The sequence below is a fragment of the Chiloscyllium plagiosum genome, chromosome 17, assembly GCF_004010195.1.
Source record: "Chiloscyllium plagiosum isolate BGI_BamShark_2017 chromosome 17, ASM401019v2, whole genome shotgun sequence".
Lineage (NCBI taxonomy): Eukaryota > Metazoa > Chordata > Chondrichthyes > Orectolobiformes > Hemiscylliidae > Chiloscyllium > Chiloscyllium plagiosum.
Window position 1 is genome coordinate 14,045,037 of NC_057726.1, and position 20,649 is coordinate 14,065,685.

The 20,649-nt window shown below is 38.7% G+C and overlaps 1 protein-coding gene and 1 long non-coding RNA gene across 10 annotated transcripts in view; one reads left to right on the plus strand and one right to left on the minus strand.

The window, feature by feature from the left end:
- The window catches only part of wwox (WW domain containing oxidoreductase), a 946,567-nt gene that overhangs the window by 507,043 nt on the left and 418,875 nt on the right, over positions 1-20,649 (minus strand). The window lies entirely within an intron of this gene.
- LOC122558229 overlaps positions 7,379-20,649 on the plus strand; it is a 37,394-nt gene continuing 24,123 nt past the window's right edge. The window contains exons 1-2 of the long non-coding RNA XR_006314078.1: positions 7,379-7,577; positions 14,494-14,573. This is a non-coding gene — a long non-coding RNA (uncharacterized LOC122558229). The remainder of the gene's footprint in view (positions 7,578-14,493; positions 14,574-20,649) is intronic.

The following is a 20,649-nucleotide window of genomic DNA, read 5'->3' on the forward strand; positions in this document are numbered from 1 at the left end:
CATTATTGCAAAAGGACATTGTCAAAACTTTTCCAGCTCTTAAATAGTGTAGAAAATGTGAGAAATCTGACAAAATATGGCAAGCTTGGAAAAATCTGAATCTTGACGTTGAGGAGAAAAAGTTCCAATTTAAGCTTTCAGTGCGAGTTCTGAATCTCACTAATAGGCTAAAACCACCTTATTTCCATGTAATTGAATTTCATTAAGTACTCCCACCTCACTTGTATGCAGTTTGCAATTCTTAATACCTCTCCCAAGTCACAAGACGTTGACAATTCTGACTGGCAATGGGCTTCTCTGCAGCTCTGTTTCAATATTCCTTCACCAATGTGAGCTTCAATGTTCCATGGATATGGTCCTCCTCCACCCTCCACCCACAACCAGCCTGCCTCATTATTATGGCTGATCTCAGACCCACTTGGATCCCACTTCAGCTCTTCGGGATTTCACTCTGAAGCTCAGGGATACCTATGACTTGTGTGTTCTTGCCAGGTCACTTAAGTATACATACTGCACACAATGCATCTTATGGCTCTCAGATTCATTTCTTAGCACTCTCTGTTTACCTGGAGGCTGAGGAATACATCACCTTTTAGAGGAAGGGTTAGTAGTTGTGGAGGGTGAGAGACGTTGAGTCGAGATGCTGCATGCATTAAAGAGATTAGAACATTGGTGAGGTTTGTTTGTAATGTCAAAGTTAGAGTGTGTGTACAATAGTAAAGAGATGATGGCACTTCCCTTTGCACAGCAGATAACTCAACTGACCTTCACTGTTATGCATTCCATCTGACACTAAAGAAAGCATTAATCCAGACTGCGAACTGTGCCCAGGACTGCCTCTGTTTAGTGCTGTGTCCTCCTCTGGTAGTACACCGAATAAAGAATGGTTCTCCTCTGGACCACCCAGTCCACCAGGTCTCGATCTGGAAAGCAGGGAGCTTGCTTCTTTTCCTGAAACATTTTGGTTTCCTCAGAGGACAGTATGCATGGTAGTTCCTGATTTGTAGGATCTGATGTGGGGTACAGCCAGGAGCTTTCAATACGGCTGCAGAGGCTTGCACGCTGGAAAATCCCAGCAGTGGCCAAAATGTCACCATTCCTACTGCATAATTACACAGGGATGAGGCCAAAAAGACTGGCTGCATAATTAATGAAATGATGAGCAGGAGCTAGTATGAGAAAAGTTGCTGTGAACCATGACAGCACTTATCCCTTGAAAGTCTCTGAAAATAGCCTAAAAACGGAAGAATCCAGTCCAACATTTGACAATGCAACTTGTAACATAGAATATTTCGATATTCATTGTAAATAAGTGTAGCAAGACACTCACACAGTCATAGTTTACTTTGTTGCAGGATTTTAATTCAAACAATTTAGCCACTACCTGAACCTTGAGAAACGTAGCATATATATTTTCTGCACACACGCATACACCTTGTGGAATACACCCAGCTTACAAGATTCACTTTCTCCGACAGATTCCTAACATATGCCCCAATAATCCCAGCAGTGAGACTTCCCTCAAACCATTTACTTTCAAACCAGATGTGAAAGATGTAAACGAATTCAGTATGAAGAAATCAGAGCTTTCTACCTTGATCTCAATACAGTGTTGTTCATCAATAATTCAGGTACCCTGTGAGAAAAGGGATGACAGGTCTCTCTTCCGAACACATTTGAGAGCGTGGTCAAACAGGACTTATGGAAAGGGGAAGTAATGTTAGCTATTTTCATATCATGGGAGTCGACAAACAGCAGAGAGCGTGATTTTAAAAAGAAACCTTCCTGGCTTCCTTTTCCTTTATAAAAACCACTGAATATCAAGGAAGTAATAAAGGAATGAGCAAAGTCTGCTCAATAACCTCCAGTTTCGCCTATGTTCTTGCAACCAAGACATATCGTCTGCTCAATTGCTTATTTGTGTTGCAAAAGAATCCCATTACCTCTCACAGCTGATAAAATATTAATAAAAAGAGGAATATTGCACTTTCCCAATCTGGCTGTCTTTGAATGGTAATACACAGGATTGGTGAATGATCTGAGGGTCAGATAATAGCTTTTGAAGGATGGGAGGGGTCGAAAGCTGAACATCTCATTGACTAAGTGTGGTCTGATCGAAAGCCACATGCTCACAAACAGGTCGGAATCATTTGTCCTGTTTCCTAAGTTGGGCTTTTTAACTGAGATGATTTAACCCCGCACCTCCACCTAAAATCTCTGCTTGCAGTCAACATTAGATGCCTGGTCATAATAAATAATATTATAAATGCAAGTCCTGAAAATGATACTCATGCCGTGGTTAAGTTTTTTTTTTAAATTACCCTTTAATTTCACCTTTTGTTTTGTATTCACTTGTGGGACACGGATGTCACTGGCATTTATTGCCAATCCCTATTTGTTCTTGAGAAAGCAGTGGTGAGCTGCCTTCTTGGACCACTGCAGTCCATGTGCTGTAGGTAATATTATTGTTATCTTTAAAGAGGTAGTTGTGCAAGGTTTATATATTCATGCCTAAATATATCTGTGCACACACAAGTGAATGGTCCCTTAATGCGACGGTCTGTACAGAGGATTTTAGATACCTTCTGAGAGAATTTTCCATTTGTCCCACATTTGAAAGTCACTCCAATGTTAGGTCACATTCGTTAGATTACCCATTCAAACTATATTACCTGTCATTGCAAAGTACTGAACAATTGACATATTTTCCATCTTTCAATATCACAGTGTTTGGAACATGCAATGACATAATAGCAAAAACAAAGCGCATCCTCATAAACATCCATGTACAAAAGTCAAAACCATATTTAAAAGTTCTAGTATGGAGAGAATGGATAAAGCCAACAGTACACCCTAAGAGTTTAGATACCTCCCATCAGACCTTCAACAACTCATGACTAATGACAGTCTTGGAACTCCATTGAATTACTGTCTTGTGGTAGCTTATTATGTATTTTTCTCATTGGCCTTTCTCAAACATAAAGATTGCAGTCTTATTAACTATTTTGTAAGCAACAGGGTGCATTGCCATTGTTTGTTATTGAACTTAGCCATGTTGCCATTTGGATACTTTAACTGGGGGCCATTGATGTGGTAAAATTGGATGCAGTCAGTCTGCCCTCATACAGGTGCTAAAGACTGGCCTATACTCCTCACCAGCTACAAATGATATGCAAGTAAGGTAAAGAAAACCTTTAAAAGATAACTTAATTCCTCACCCATTGGCTTCAAAATCGTCACTTTAACTGCTTTGAAATAAATTCCTTTGTTGGAAGTACAAAAAGGGTAAATCTTTACTGTCAACCCTGATCTAACTTGCTTATGTAAAGGCTTTGTAAAGTTCAGCAGATAGCAGATGGCGGATTTCAAACCAGATTCTCCACTAACTTGAATGCCATCAGTCATCTCAAAGTTATAAATTGACATCACGGTACAGAATGTGCTGATAATACTCTACAGTATCTGAACGATTACGAGAACACAGAAATGGCTACCACCATATTATTAAATTGAAGAGGGTTCAGAAAAGATTTACAAGGATGTTGCTGGGAATAGAGGATTTGAGTTATAAGGAGAGGCTGAATAGTTTGGAGCTTTATTCACTGAAGTGTAGGAGGTTGAGGTTTATAAAGTCATGAGGGGCATAGATAAAGTGAATAGCAAAGATCTTTTCCCTCAGATAGGAAAGTTCAAAACTAGAGGGCATATTTTTAAGGTGCGAGGAGAAAGATTTAAAATGGACATGAAGGGCACAAAGGGTTCATTTATATGTGGAACAAACTGTCAGAGGAAGTGGTAGATGCAGGCACTGATACAATACTTAAAAGAAATTTGGACAGGTATGTGAATCAGAAAGGTTTAGACAGAATTGGGCTAAATGCAGGCAAGTGGGACTAGTTTAATTTGGGAAGATTGGTCAGCATGGACTGGTTGGACCGATGGGTCTGTTTCCGTGCTGTATGGCTCTAAAACTCTATGTCAGTAATAAAGGAACTCCGAGGGCGGAAAAGCCAAGCTAATACAAACCAGTTTTTGATAATCCTCATACTGACTCAAATTTTTAAATCACATCTTTTTCCTCCATTTGTATCAACTTTCTAGTACAACAGCTGCGTTAAAACAAAATGAAAGATACTCAGAAGATACACAGATTCATAATGAGGTGTCAAGTAATCATCCCTCTCTACAGCAGCAGCAATATGTAGTTTCCCACTGCAGCGAGTGTGGGCTACAAAAGCGCAAATTATTAGCTTAAATATTAGTGGAACCAAGGCCAGTTATAAGATCAGTGCACAAACTCTTATTCCAGACTGAGCCTAATAAGATATCTGAAAGACAACAGCAACTGACTTGTCTATACTTTGTTCTGGAGTGCAGTTTGAGCAGTTGTCCATTAATATTACTTCATTACTCTTAATAAGATGAACTCAAGTGAAAATAGCAAACTATCAAACTTTGCATTTCTTGTTATTAAATGGATTGACAACAAACACCACAAATGTGTCACTGCACACAGAAACACAAAGGGAGAGAACTGGGTCAAACAGCAACATACTGAGAATATGGCAGACCTTATAGATGATGTTACATCTGTCCTGTATATCAACAGTGTACTTGTACTGGACCATGTAAGACATCTATCAATAGAAGTGGTTCCAGCAGAGATATCCCATCTGTCTCACTCTGAGTAAAAGACTTGTTTTATTTTCTCTGTGGTGAACATAACCATACTGTATGCATAAATCAGTTTGTCCAGAAGACAGAGCTCATACCTTAACCAATGCAATCAATGTTAATAAACTTAATGCTAGCTAACAGAACAGAGAATTCCATAGAGTGACTGATGAAATCTCATTAAGCCACTTCAAAGGAAAATGAGAAACCTATTCAAGAACCTACAAAAGCAAGGTACTGTGCTTACCATTAAAACATTGTGGGGAACAACAGTGGCTTGGAAGTCATTTTAGATGGTGGAAGCTTACCCTTGCCTACAAGTAACTTTCCTCCTAACAGGTTTGCTGTGGTTAATGTGTGGGTTTCAGGGTTCAAACAGGAGCATGCATGGCACTAAACAAACAACAAAGGTAATGTGATCTTCACTGTAGCATCAAAAAGCCATAGCAATGACCACATGGTTTACAAACTGGAATTAAAAAAAAAATTTAATTCTGTAGTGATATTCAATATCTGATTAAGTCATTGCCGTCTCATCCGTGATCTTGACAAAAGCCATCCATGATCTGCCACAACCATCAAAAATAGTTGAGGACAAATGTCCAAATGAACCTAAAATCAATTAGCCATCAAATTTTGACCCTTAATTGCAGACCATTGGTGGCATTTTAATTGCAGCCGTCATGGGCAGGTGCGACTGAAGATATTGACAGTAAGCTTTGTACAATAAACTTTATTGGCAACTTGTGTCTGATTGCAGTACTGAAGCTGAATAAAAAGAAATCAGGAAGGTTGTGTGCAGCGAGCAGATCATTATTATTGCAAATTTATACAGTTCCTCTGGATTTGCACCCCTGCCCCCATCTCCATCTTAAACTGATGACATGGCAGTGTGGCCTTATTGAGAATATTTAATTTTTAACAATTAAAACATTCAGATCTTGCTAGCTGCAATGAATCAGCTTAATTTTCTGGGGTTTTTTTGGCACATCTTTTCTGTCAGATTAATGGTCAGTAGCCACCACCAACAGCATAAAAAGCTATGCAACTTGGAGTCAAAATTTGGAAGATGTCTTTTCAGAACAACCCTCCCCTACTGCCCCCGCCCAACCAGTCCAGCATCAGTTTTTTTCCAATTTTCTATGAATACAATTTGAAAGGTTTGTACAATGTCTGCTCTGAAACCATCTGATGATACAGAATTGCAGCTGAGTAAATACCTGAAAGAAAAGCCTTTCTAACAGGAAATAACTTTTGGGACAATTAAAACCACTACACCTCCTAGTGGCCAATGCTATTAATGCCCTCAGACTGAAACATCCAACAAAAAATTTGGCTTTTCACCAAAGGTACAATAATCCTTATTCAGCTACTTCCCTGAAAATGCCCCAAGAAACAGCTGCTGAGGACAGTCCCTCCTTAATCACATTTTGGCTTCCAATGCAAATTGTTCCAAAAGGGTGAGCAATTTTGTTTTAGTTCTTTGCGGATTTGGAATCTTTCCGGTTTCAGCAGCTCAGGCATTCAGAGAAGGTCCTTCTTTTAAAACATTACCTCATGAACAAAAAGAAAATCTGCATTCTACACCCAAGTGTTATCTCAGTGCAGCATGTCTGAATAATGAGCGATTTGGTGACACAATACAGGGAGCATTTATAAATGTATCATTTCCCCAAACAGAGGATTCTGGGGCACTCTATTGATCGAATCATTTACATGGTGAGGGCCCATGGATGATTTGATCCACATATAAGAGATACTGAATAATTGTTCCATAAATGAATGAAAATGTACAGACTAGACTCAGCATCAAAAACAACATATAAACAACTCATCCAAGTATTGTCCTTTGATGGGAGCAGACCACCCCAACCAGAATTTCTTTCTCAATACTGGAATCGGAGGAAAGGTTTAGGTTGGGTTTACAAAGTACTCCATTCAAAGTGCAGCTAAGGCCTCTTCATACTCCAATGTTTAAGGATAATTAGGTTGAATCACTCACATCAGTTATATCTCCGAATTTTAGCTGATGAAAAGGGACTTGCAGAAAGACAAAACACTTTTCATCTCACACTTGGAAGGACAACTTACAAGAATACCAATACAGCAGAAATACAACAACTATATGAGAGGAGAGCATTGAATGGTTGACAAGTACACTCTGCTGGTAGAGGAGTTATCATGCGGAATTCAGCAGTGAGTGATGATTGACAGTTAACTGCCAGACTTTGTTTAGATTTTAAACCAGCAATAGCTCTGCAGAGCATAAAGAGAACATTGAAATTGGAAGGGCTGAAGTCATGGAGATACCATTTATCGAATGTTTCTAAGTCTGTACCACATTGCTTGCTCTTTCTAATACTTGGAAAACATTTTAAAATAATTATTTTAAAAATACTGCATCACTTTGACAGATTCTTCAGTTAATAAGACCGTGTCCAATGCAGTTCATAGGAAACCACCCTTCAATGCAGGGGAAAAGAAAAATCCCCATTTTACATTCTAAGCCAAGTAGCAATCAACAAAAACAAGGGCAGTCTGAGAAATGTTTGGAACCAAGCTATTAGACAGATGATGTATTGCACCAGCTGCATGACACATTTTATTTATTCTTCTTCCACAACTGAACACAGTTGCACAATCCACTGAGCAAAAAGGACGTAATTTTATTTTACTGCTTGTAACTGCACGTAGGTCCAAACATTCCTGATCACAGCTGCCAGCCAGGCATTCTGCTTAGTGTAGAGTCCCATTCGAAAATGTTTGGTCAAGTCAAGGAAGATTCACACATGGTGCACAATTGCTACATGGACTAAGGCCATCATGGAGACAGGTTGCACATTGCATCAACAGCATTGAAAAAGAAATCAGCTGAAGGCACCAGACTCTCGAACATGGAATGTGTAAGTGAGTTTACTTAACCATATCAAGAGTGTCTCATGTTTCTTGGTCCACACGATACAACGATATATTGATTTATATAAATATACGTTGCTACTGTTGATATAATTCGTGCATTTGTTTTAAATATATCACCTGACTTTTAAAAAAATGCTTATCCGACATAATTGCAGTATTTAGAATACTATCAGGTTGATAATGATCCGTCAGAAGCCACATATGCTGTGAGCTCAGCCTGCGACTGTGGAATCTTCCACTCACTTGGTACATTTCTACTGTATGTACCTGGATTGGACAGCAAAGGGAGGAAGGAATTGCATGAAAGGGAGCACAGAGGATGGTAGAATAGAGCTAAATACTTACATGTGCAAAAGACCAAATGAACAGATCAGGGAAAGGTACAAAGAAATGTCAAAGAACAAGTTAATATCGGTTGATGAGCCAACAAAGAGTGACTAAAAACTGTCAATCTAGAAGAGTACCGTAATGATTTCACAGAAAAAGTTATTGATATGATAGTTGAAAATATGTGGGGCTTAAGTTCATTATATATTCTATCACATGTATTCTGAATCACAAAATAAATGCTTAGGGTTAAATCTGTTTGTGGTGAACAACGTATTCTAATGCAGCCACAATAAACAATGAGTACACTAAAGTTTGACTTGCATATGTTCTGGTCAGTGAACCATTTTAAACATAAGAAAAAGACTTTGTGTTTTGCACCATCTTAATTTTTGATATGTCTCAACAGATTAGCAACCTCTATGAAGAAATCCCACAGCATTTAATTCGAACAAGAGATCTGAGTAATGACCTTGTCAAGTGGCCTCAACTGAAACCAATTTCAGTTCCCACGATTTTAAACCAGAAGAAGTTTTAATAAACGATAAAAATTTACATTATTTAGTGAATCACTAAGTAGAAATAGAATTTGTTCTGTGTTTAATTCCATCAAGTCAACATGACACCAAGAGAAACAGGGTGGGAAGGATACTCTAAACATTCATTATCTTTAGTTTAAATTTGCTGTTGGGAAGCGGTACTGTACAGTTATTGAAACAGTACTTTCAATTAATATTTGTTAAAATGAGGCATAAATTACCCTTTTTTGCAGCTGTCTCAGAATAACATATCTCAAAGCCGATGTCAAAAATTAGAGGGTAAAAAATAATTATCATAAGCTGCAGGCTGCAGTATTAATTTCACCTCCGTGTTTAAAATCAAAGCTTGTTATATACAAGTAATAGTGAAGTTTAATAAACTGGTTCACTGATAATTAAAGCACCTTGTATAATTTATCTCGTTGATCCCAGACCGCCTTCCTCTTTGAAAACCAATTGACACTGACACCTTGAATAAAGCTGCCAAATATCTGCACCAAGGTTCGAATATAAGTGAATTTGCCTTCATCAATGGACAGAACACATGCTGCTTTGTGGAAACCTAAAAATGCAGGACAACAACAATATGTGTCTTTCAGTCAGAGCCAGTACTGAAGTTGCTGCTCCAAATCAAAACATAATCGTTCACTTACAAGCAGATGTCCTTCACATGGTAAGCAGTGGTTTATACCTTATCATAGGATCTCACTGCTGTGAAACATAATTCCATCCACTTTACAAAAGTAAAAGTAGCTCCGATAACTACAATAATTTATCACATAGTTTAGCAAAAATGACTCCTTATCACTGTAATTCTAAGGCTCTTATGAATACTGTTATGATCCCAGCTGATGGTATTACAAGACAAGTGCGATTCTACACTGAAATCTGCTTGACAGATAATATTTTTTGGTTTTATCAAGGTGGTCTTTCACTGAAACACGCGTATAATCTTGCAGATTGATGTTCAACAATAAAATAGAAACTCATTACACAAAAGAAATGAGAATAAAATAGAAGAAACCAAACCATTTATATGTGACACAAAAAATAAAGATTTCAAAACAGAAGGAAAACTATTATTCCATTAATCCCAAAAACACTCCTTTATGGTACACTCACACCAGACAGAATGCACTTCCTTATCCCATACAGAATTTGACTTTGCTGTGATTTCAGCTTTTGGTCATGAGAACCTGATAGTTTCTTCCTGTAGCCTTCTGAGCTTAAAACTTCTCAACTTCAAATAACCCTTTCAGAGTTTTAACCAAACACTTCTCATCTAGAACCTTTCCTGATCCCCTTATACTGAGGAACAATTTTAAATTATTCTCTGTCATTCTCTGGAGCAACTGCTTTGTACCTCAAGATTGAGCAGAACTGCACTAACTAAAATTGAAACAAATAACTTTTTCTAAGTATGGTGCTTTCCTAACTAACTCCCTAAAAAAATACAGAAACTGAAAGCTTAATGCATTATACTGTTCATTTTTGTCACTCATAAGCTCTCCAAATATAAACAAAACCCCACAATTTGCCAGAAAGTCTTTCTCTCCCACCATGTTTTTAAAAAAAAATCACCATGGCTATAGAAACACTTAAAAGTTAATCAGTAGACCCCTTTGAACACACAGAAAACCCATACATCACTCATAAAGTTCAAAAATTCAAATTAAATGATGATAAAATAAATATGAATCACACATAGTGTATCACAATACATATATAAAAACAGGCAACTTGTTGAGACAGATAATGCAGCAAATCCATGGAATTCTTTACCACAGAGGACTATCATGGCTAGATCATTAAATAAATTCAAGACAGACATCTTTTATTTAGTAAGGGGATCAAGAGATAAGGCAGGAAAGTGGTGTTGATTATCAGATCAGCCATGATCACATGGAATACAGGAGCAAACTCGAGGGCTTGAATGGGTATTCCTGCTCCTTTGTTGCATGGTCTAATACAAATCACAAAAATACATGTTCAATGTGTAAAGATGTGTCAATTTGACACATATCTGGAGGTCAAAGAATTCCTGGTTATCCCTGCCTAAACTCACCTGGCAAAATCACTTCTAGTCTAATTGTGACCATCAGGGTTTCTCAAATGCCCTCAAAATTCTCAAAAAGAAATTAAAGAAAAGCATGTATAAAATGACAAAGCAAATAACATGCAATTTATCAAAATCAACAATACAGATTCAAACAAAGCTGGTTTGCAAGGTGGCAATATATGGTATTAATTATTATTTTATTTCATCAACACTTCTTTACTGCAGAACATATGGCTAAAGATTTAAATAGAACCTTTCAGGACCTCAAAAAGCCTTACAGCCAAAGAACTTTGTTTGAAGTGAATGTTGTGATGGAGGAAATGCTTTAGCAAATGCAGAGCAAGATCCCACTAACAAAACTTGCGTTAATGACGAAATAACCTTTTTCGAGATGATGGCAGCATGATAAATATCAATGAGGACGCCAGGCAGCCATAAGGAAATGATGGGCTAGTGACATTATCACCAGACTGCTAATCCAGAGACCCAGGTAATGTTCTGGGAACCCAGGTTCAAATCCTAGTATGGCAGACTCCAGGCCCACAGCAACGTGGTTGACACTTAACCATCCTCTGGATAATTAGGGATGGGAAATAAATGCTGGCTGGGGCACTGATGCCCACCTGATTGTGATCGAATATATAAAACAAAATCCTCCCGTCTTCCTTGAGTAACAGCATGAGCTCTCTTACATCCAACTGAGGGGCAGCTCTGCCTTAGTTTAACATCTCATCCAAAAGACTCTCATTACATCAGGGAAGAAGTCATAACCTCTAACTTTCCAAATATTGCAATCGTAGATTCAAAAGCTTTTTCTTTCATCTTCTTCTCGATTTTATTAAGTATTGCAGGTGACAGTGGGTCAAGGTAGTACATAGAAGTGAGAGTATACATTTCACTACGATGAAAATTCTAGTAGAGCTCTTGAAAATTTAATGCTTTGCCTCCAAAACTTTATTCCTTAACCTCAATTCACACTGTTGTTTTAACCTTTCACTCCGAGGGAAATTATTCTCATGATTTAAAGAAGAAAACCCCTAAAATTTAAGATTACAAATTAGGCTTGGAAAGAGATTCAAAGCTGTGCAATGTCATTCCTCCCAATAACTTGTAATCTGTAATAGCAAAACAAATTCAAGATTTACTGTGGATAAATCACACATCTGCCTGATTTTTTATTCAGTTCAGATCCTGTTCAAGATAGAACTCATACCCAGAGGCAAACATCATCCAATCATCATTTAATCAATTAAAACAGATTAGGCTCATATTATGAATCTGAATATTTTTACCATTCTTTGATATTGAAAAAATATTACTTATCTGATCCTATTGTACAGCAATCTCTACCACTAGAAATAGAAACTGACCTCTATGTGCATTGTTTCAGAAAACATTATTAATGGAGTACACAAACCATCGAAAACTGCAAAAGGCATCTCAGTTGATATTCCATACACTTTCCCCTTCGCCCTGTGCATTCAGATTTAAGTCACAGCAATAGCCCACTCCAATATTTAGCCAAAATAAGTGGATATTTTCATACTTCTTGGCCATTGTAATCGAAATCGCTTTCTTGTTCAATGCCAACAATCCTTCAAAGGTGTGAGGACAACAATCTACCTTGGAACTCTGCTTTCCCTTTTGTGGCAGTGCACTATCAATCATCATTATTTAATAAGCAAATAGAGATGTACAAATTGAAGCCTACACTCATCTTGACTTATCCAAAATGTTCCAGCTCTCATCTGGAGTTGAATTTTCAACCTTACTTATTTTTCTTGGACTTATATTCTTTTTTTTTCAATGGTTGAAGTCTGAGAGCACAGCCTTCAGATACCACAGCATGGACAAAGCTAAATAAAAACCAAAAGAACTTTGGATGTTGTAAATCAGAAATAAAAACAGAAATTGCTGGTAAAGCACACCTGCTAAGCTTCTCTGTTCTTCTTTCTGAGGGGCATACTTAAGATGGACTTCTCGTTATATCCCTCAAAGATAACCTAAAATTTGCTGTTCATGGGAAAAATGAGTAAGTTCAATCTCAAAACCACAAACCCTAAGTGTTTACCAGGACTTTAGTTCCAGTTTAGAGGGCAGGTTGTGTTTGCGCGTCGAAGTGATGCTTTACAACGTGGTTTAGTGCAGGTTCACCCTGATAATTTAATTTACAATGCATTTTAGTTCAGTCAGGCTAGCAGGAATTAATAGAAAGCGATAGCTAGGACCTTGCTACAGAATGGCAGGGGAACAGAAGAAGAAATAAAAGAGAGGGCAAGTTACCTTACACTGCTCTTCCACACCTTCTAGTGGTCAGATCAAAAGTCAGTATGACAAAATCCTGAAACTAATGGCCGAGCATTTCTTGAAGCAAGTGAATCTCTTTACTAATTCATTGTCACATTCATTGGATTTTTAATTGTAATATTATCTGCTCTCATAAACAAACTCGACATATTCAAATAGGTTTAATATCTACTACTCCTGCTGATTGTGAATACTATGTTTATCATGCCACTATCTTTCTTACCCATGTGTTCAAATCACTTCAAAATGATACTATTACTGACAAGGTATGATCTGACAGAACCTCCCCTACATATACACACACCATTCCCTATGCATCAGTGCACTTAAATACATAGGGACTGAGTCTGCAAAGTTAGTTAACTAAACAATTATATGGAGGAAAACTGTGCCCACATACTTACTGATAATTTCTTGAAATCACTTCCATTTCTTTGGAACATCATCTTGTAGGGAGGATGTGGAGCACAACATGAATCCTTCCATTTTCTTTATTTTCATAGAAAGCCCAGAGGTTAGGTTTAATAAGGATCAATGGCAGTTTATCTGGGACACAGCTACTTCAGAACGTGCAAATTAAAATCAACACTTGAAAGAAATGGATTTAATTAAAAAATGTAGAGCCGCGGGCATTTTAAATTCAATTAAAGGATTTATGCAAAGGTTCAGTAGTTGTTTTTTTTAAGTTAACGCCTATATAATGAGAACTTCGTATTTAAAATCAATAGGTAATCTGGGACAAAAGATGATTCCTTAAGAACATTTTAAAATCAATTTTAAAAAAATACAGGTTGATCCAAAGAGATATCATCTAACACTATGACTGTACTGTGCAAAGTAAAAGTGTGATCACATTTACTTTGGGCTTGAATTGTATATTTTGGCTAAGTGTCATTTCCATTGAGTTTCCATTGGAAAGTGGGGGGGGTCTTCTTTCCACATCATCCCAAATATGCTTCATTAACTAACTTTCATTAACACCTCCTGGCACCCCTCTCACTCAATGGTAGCTAATTTTCAAACTCACTGTAGCTGGATTTACTCGCCACTGCCATGATACCCTGGCTTCCCTGGTACCGACACCAACTTTAAAAGGCCATTGTGCATATGGTCAAGCACTAACAGCCAAGAGCTGCCTTGTGTGGTTCGCAACATCTGCCCCGGACGTAGCAGTTAATGGAAAGTTGGAAATACTATCTGGTGCATTGTAGGATAGTGACCTGCATATTAATAAGGCAAGAGTCACTGTTAATGAGGGAAGTAACAAACAACAATCCCTGTTAGTTGGCATTGCACTACTCCCTGAAAATCTCCTCTTGATGTCCAGAATTCTATTGAAAAATGTGACTTGCTGCTCCAGATGTCAAGAAACATTGCAATTCTTTTGCAATTCTCCGAGATTTCCCATCCATATCATTCAGGGATTGGAAAGATACAACCTAATATTTTCATTTAGACTCATTCTAACAGGAGGTTAATCATTAGTTTTGCAGTATGGCACTAAGAGTTGGTTTAACTCAGTTGGCTGGACGGTTGGTTTGCAAAGCAGTGTGACAGTAAAAGACTGGGTGCAATTCCCATCACTAGAGGGAGGGTGGAGGGAGGGTGGAGAATAAGTTAACCTGGGCCTATGGTCAAAAATATGCATTTTGTTTTGTTCATGCATAGGATATGGGTGTTGCTGACTAGACCATCCAGCTGAGTCAACCATGTTGGTATGACACAGAATCACATCTACACCAGACCAGGTAAGGACGGCAGATTTCCCCCCTTACTTAAGGAACCAGCTAGTTTTTTTTTAATATACACTTGACAGCATAGTGTCATACAGCACAGAAACAGGCCCTTCAGCCCAAGTTGTCCACGCTGACCAGGTTTCCTAAACTGAACTAGTCCCATTTGCCTGCGTTTGGCCCATATTCCTCTAAACCCTTCCCGTTCATGCACCTGCCCAAATGTCTTTTAAATGTTGTAATTGTGCACACCTCTACCATTTTGTCTGGCAGCTTGTTCCATATGTGCAATACCCTCTGTGTGAAAATGTTGCCCCTCGGGTCTCTTAAATCTCCACTCTCACCTTATCAATGCCTCTCATGATGTTATAAACCTCAGCCTCTAAGGAAAAGAGTCCCAGGTTATCCAGCTTCTCTTTATAAGTCAAACCTTCCAGTCTCAGTAACATCCTTGTAAGTCTTTTTTTCCAGCTTTTAGCATTTTTTAAAATTCCAGATTTTATTGAATTCAAACTTCACCATTTGCCCTGGTGGGATTCGAAACCATGAACCCAGAACATTGCCTTGGGGTTCTAGACTACTATTCCAGTGATGTGACCAGTGTGCCACTATTGCAATACAGTGGGTCAGAAGGAGCCACAGGCCTAACCACATGCACAAACCATCATTTTGGTTGTGTATTATAGAGAGACTTGCGCTCATGAAACAAAACATCAATAGATAGAGCTTTGATGAGAGTCCATGGAGAACTGACAAGAAAAAACAAAAATCTATGACTCTTGCTGTATATTCAAAACCTAGGTCTTCACAATGGCAAGTACAGACCTTCAAATTAAATTGCACAGCTACAGAAAAGAAATCTAATTTGCTCCCTTGCTCTAATTGAACACATGGCATTACACAAATATCATTCAGCTGGAAGGTACTGAGGCTCAACCTCTTCAATTTTACATGATCATTTGTTGAGAAAGTAAACGTTATGTTAATGAATCTATGCCAGATTAAAAATATTGCTCATACGGTTTCCAAGATCATATATTGAATAACAGTGACCACCCCAATTAACAACAAAATATTGGCATTTATTTAATTACTTTAAATTTATCTGACAGTATCATAACTTTGTGCAATTACATCCGGCTAGAATTACTTCCTTTGTGGAATCTTGGGTTCTTGTTACTTTACACATGCCTCAAATGCCAAACAATCAGTGTATAGTTTAAAGCTCTGAAACATTCCAGTTAATTGGCATATGTTCCTATAATATGAATCCCATTTGCTGCTATCACATAAGCCTTTAACACTGGGCTATTGTACTGGCTACTCCTGGATTAGAATTATATTAACTCAGTTCTAACCAAAAAAATGAGTGTGACTATATTTTGATAACCATGAAACAGCAAGTTAACATTCCAGGAAATTGATTCCATATTCTTACACTTGCCCCAGTTTCTGGAAAGTCTGTTTTGATTACAACTATGTGGTGCTTTGGGACTTTTTTTTACATGAAAGGGGCCACGTATCCCAATCAAAATTAAGTAAACTCACATTTATTCCCATTAAAATAAATGTGAAGCAATTTGAGCTACATTCTGGTTGTTGACTATGTACAACTTTTCTTCATTATATTTGAAGAAAACCACCTTGAAAGAAGAAACTGTAACTCATGTTTTTATGCATCCTTTACCTCATTTCTTAAAAGATTTGTTCAACCATTAAGTGAAATTGATATCAAAGGAATTATTTTACAACAAATTAAGGGACCTGCACTGTCATCAGTAGACGGGTACAATTAAGTCAGGAACAAAAACAGAAGTTGATGGAACAGCTCAGCCAGTCTGGCAGCATCTGTGAGAGAAATCAGATTTAATGTTTCAGGTACCAAACTGAGCATCACTGAGCAGGTTATTGCTGATCATGTGCTGCTTGATAGGACTGTAGATGACACCTTTCATTACTTTACTAATGATCGAGAGTAGACTGATGGGTGGTATTTGATTGGGTTGGATTGTTCCTGCTTTGTGTACAGGACACAGCTGGGCAATTTTCCATATAAGACATTAATTCCGATTTCTTCCCATAGATGCTGCCAAACTTGCTGAGCTTTTCCATCAATTTCTGTTTTTGTTTCTGATTTACATCATCTGCAGTTCTTTCGGTTTTAATTCGGTCATTAAGACAGGGGTATTTTTCCATTCCCATTTCCTGATGATCTTAAAAGTCTGTCAGATCTAAATTGTCCAACTCAATTTGTTCTCCCCCTTTTTCCCCACTCAGCAGCCTGTCAGTATTTATTTTAAAACATAAACTCACAAAAAGAAAATAAATTGATAAGACCTAAGAGAAACCCCAAAAATATGATGAACATGAATCATATTTCGAGTTAACAGCATTTTTATCTGAAGGATCCTGATATTGAGGCCTCCTCTGTGACCTTTAAAATCTACGTGCAGATATTAAGTGCAGCATAACACAAACTCCCACCAGTCGTTATCTACTTGCACATTGTGGTGAGCAACAAAACTCTGTTGCTCTTTCCACCAGAAGGGATTTTTTTTCTTTTAGTTTTTTATTAGATATTAAATTAAATTTGATCCATTTCCAACTTGTATGACATTTCAATTCTCATGATAAAAGAGCTGGAACATCAGGAAATTTTCCAGTTTTAAAGCAAGAATTAGAATTCCAGCCCTTCAGCATGTACGTATTAACTTAAGTTACTGACTCCAAGTGCATAAAAAACACGCATCACTTCTCAAATGAAATGTCACACTTAAAACTAATTGAAATGAATTAATCAATTCCCTGCAGAATCAAGTGAAGTTAATATGTTAGAATGTACTCCATGATGGACCTGTTTCAGTTCGCTGCACTGTGCTGAACTCCAGGTCTATATTCTTGCATTGTTATTTTGCACTGAAGGGAAAGTGTGCAATGGGAATAAAAAAAAATTTTACAAAGTTTTCTAAGAGCTTTCACTAATTTTGTCTTTTTTTTGTTCAAAGGCAATGTTGACTCAGAAGTACAACATATTTATAAACCCCTGTAGTCATTAATTATGGTATCAGCTGGATGATGAAGTTACGCAGAGCTCAGTGTTGTAGTTTTTAATTGCAGCAGGTGGAGTGGAACTAAAATGAAGCAGATCCCCAGATTACTGGCTGAATTCGAAGTGAAAAGCAATTCCAACACATAGGCAGAGCGCTTGCTCTTTGGAGAGGTGTCCAGTGGTGCACTGGGAAATCACCACTCTCAGTTCACTGAAAGGTGACCCTGTTTTTGCCGTTGAATTGGACTTTGCAAGCTGAAACCTTTTGTATAGCAAACACTTGCATTTGCACAGCACCTGCCTTGATCTCAGGATGTCCCAAAGCGCTTTACAGCCAATGGAACACTTGCAAAGTGCAGTCACTGTCGAGGCAAAAGAAACTGAAGTAACTGCACAGAGGTTGGTACCCTGTCACCAAGTCACCCTTTGGTTACACGTGCATAGTGCATGAGCTCTGACCAGCCAGCTCAGAGCCAGGCTCTAGACTGAGGAGACCTTCCAATTCTCCCATTTATATCCGTCAGCCAGGGCTTCCTGATAGGCCCAGGTTAACAACCCCAATCAAGGATCTCATAGTTAATAACCTGATTATCTGCATAATTTTACAGGGGACCAGTGATGTTGTTGAGGGATAAATCTTGGCCAAGACAATGGACAGAATTTCCTGTACTTCATTGGAACACAGGAGCTTAGGAACAGAAACACAAAAAGGAATTTCTGGAGAAACTCAGCAGGTCTGGCAGCATCTATAAGAGAGAAAGCAGAGTCAACATAAGCAAGAGGGCAGCTAGGGAAAGGGTAGGCCCACTCAAGGATAAAGGAGGGAGGTTATGTGTGGAGCCAGAGGAAATGGGTGAGATCCTTAATGAGTACTTTACATCGGTGTTCAATAAAGAGAGAAACGTGAGGGATTTTCAGAGAGAAAAGTGTGTGAAAACTCTCAGGCAGGTTAACATAATGAAGGAGGAAGTGTGAGTGACTTGAAATGTATTAAGATAGACAGGGCCAGATGTGATCTATCCAGGGATACTGCAGGCAGTAGGCCCACAGTACTGTGGGAGGAAATAGCTGGGGCCTAAACAGATATCTTTGCATCCTCTTTGGCCTCAGGCAAGGTTCCAAGGGTCTAGAGAATGGCCAATGTTGTTCCTTTGTTTAATAAGGGAAACCGAGATAATTCAGATAATTACAGGCTGGTGAGCCTGATGTCAGTGATGGGGAAGCTGTTAGAGAAAATACCGATAGTCAAGAATTAATCATATTTGGAAGCAAATGGACTTGTTAGTGAGAAGCAGCATGGGACTGTAAAGGGAAGGCCGTGTCTCAACAACTTGTTTGAGGTTTTTGAGGAGGTTACAGTCACAAAGTGTGGTGCTGGAAAAGCACGGCCGGTCAGACAGCATCTGAGGAGGAGAGTCAATGTTTTGAGCATAAGCTCTTCATCAGGAATGCTGCTTGACCAGCTGTGTTTTTCCAGCGCCACACTTATTGACTCTGATCTCTAACATCTGCAGTCCTCACTTTCTCATGGGGCAGCACATTGGCTCAGTGGTTAGCACTGCTGCCTCACAGTGCCGGGGACCCAGGTTTGATTCCAGCCTCGGGCAACTGTCTGTGTGGAGTTTGCACATTCTCGCTGTGTCTGCATGAGTTTCCTCTGGGTGCTCTGGTTTCCTCCCACAGTCCAAAGATATACAGATAAGGTGAACTGGCCATGCTAAATTGCCCATCGTGTTCAGGGATGTGTAGGTTAGGCGCATTAGTCAGGGGTAAATGTAAGATAATAGGGTAGGAGAATGGGTCTGGATCAGTTACTCTTCAGAAGGGTGGTTTGGACTTGTTGGGCCAAAGGACCTGTTTCCACACTGTAGGGATTAGATTAGATTAGATTAGATTAGATTAGATTAGATTAGATTACTTACAATGTGGAAACAGGCCCTTCAGCCCAACAAATCCACACCGACCTGCCGAAGTGCAACCCACCCAGTTCTATGATTCCTCTGTTTTTGAGGAGGTGACAAGAATGATTGATGGGGGAAGGGAAGTGGATGTTGTCTACATGCCTTTAGTAAGGCATTTGATAAGGTACCTCATGGCAGACTGTAGAATTTCATGGGATCCAGGGATTCAAAACTGGTTTGGTCACAGAAGACAGAGAGTGGTGTTTTGTGCAATGGAGATCGGTAACTAGTGGTGTTCCACAGGGATGATGTGAACCTTTGTTATTCTGCAATATATAAATTATCTGAAGGAGGATATAGGTGCTCTGATTAGTACATTTGCAGATGAGACCAAAATTGGTGAAGTTACAGAGATTGAGAAGGATTGTCAAAAAATACAGCAAGTTACAGATAGATTGCAGATTTCAGCTGAGAAATGGCAGGTGGAGTTTAATCCAGACAAATGTGAGGAGATGCATTTTGGAAGATCAAATTCAGGTGCAAATTATACAATAAATGGTAGAACCTTAGGAGCACTGACATACAGAGGGATCTGAATGCTTAGGTCCATAGAGCCCTGAAAGTGACAACACAGATGGATATGGTGGTCAAGAAGGCATCCAGGATGCCTATCTTCATCGGCTGGGGCAGTGAGCATAAAAGTTGATAACTTACATTATACTGTATAAAGCTTCAATTAGGCCACATTTGGAATATTGAGTGCAGTTCTGGTCGCTGTACTACCAGAAGGATGTGGATGTTTTGGAGAGTGTGCAGAGAAGGTTTACCAGGATATTGCCTGGTATGGAAGTTTTACTTAGGAGGAGAGGTTGGATAAACTCACATGGAAGACGGAGGCTAAGAGGTGACCTGACAGAGATCTACAAAATTATGGGAGGCATTGACAAGGTGGATAATCAAAGGCTTTTTCCCATGGAACGAAGGTCAACTACAAGGTGGCACAGGTTCAGGGTTAGAGGAGGAAAGTTGAGGGAGAAATGTGGGGAAAGTTTTTCACACAGAGGGTGGTGGGTGCCTAGAAAGCACTGCCAGTGGAGGTGATGGAAGCAGGCACATTAGCACTGTTTAAGACATATCTTGA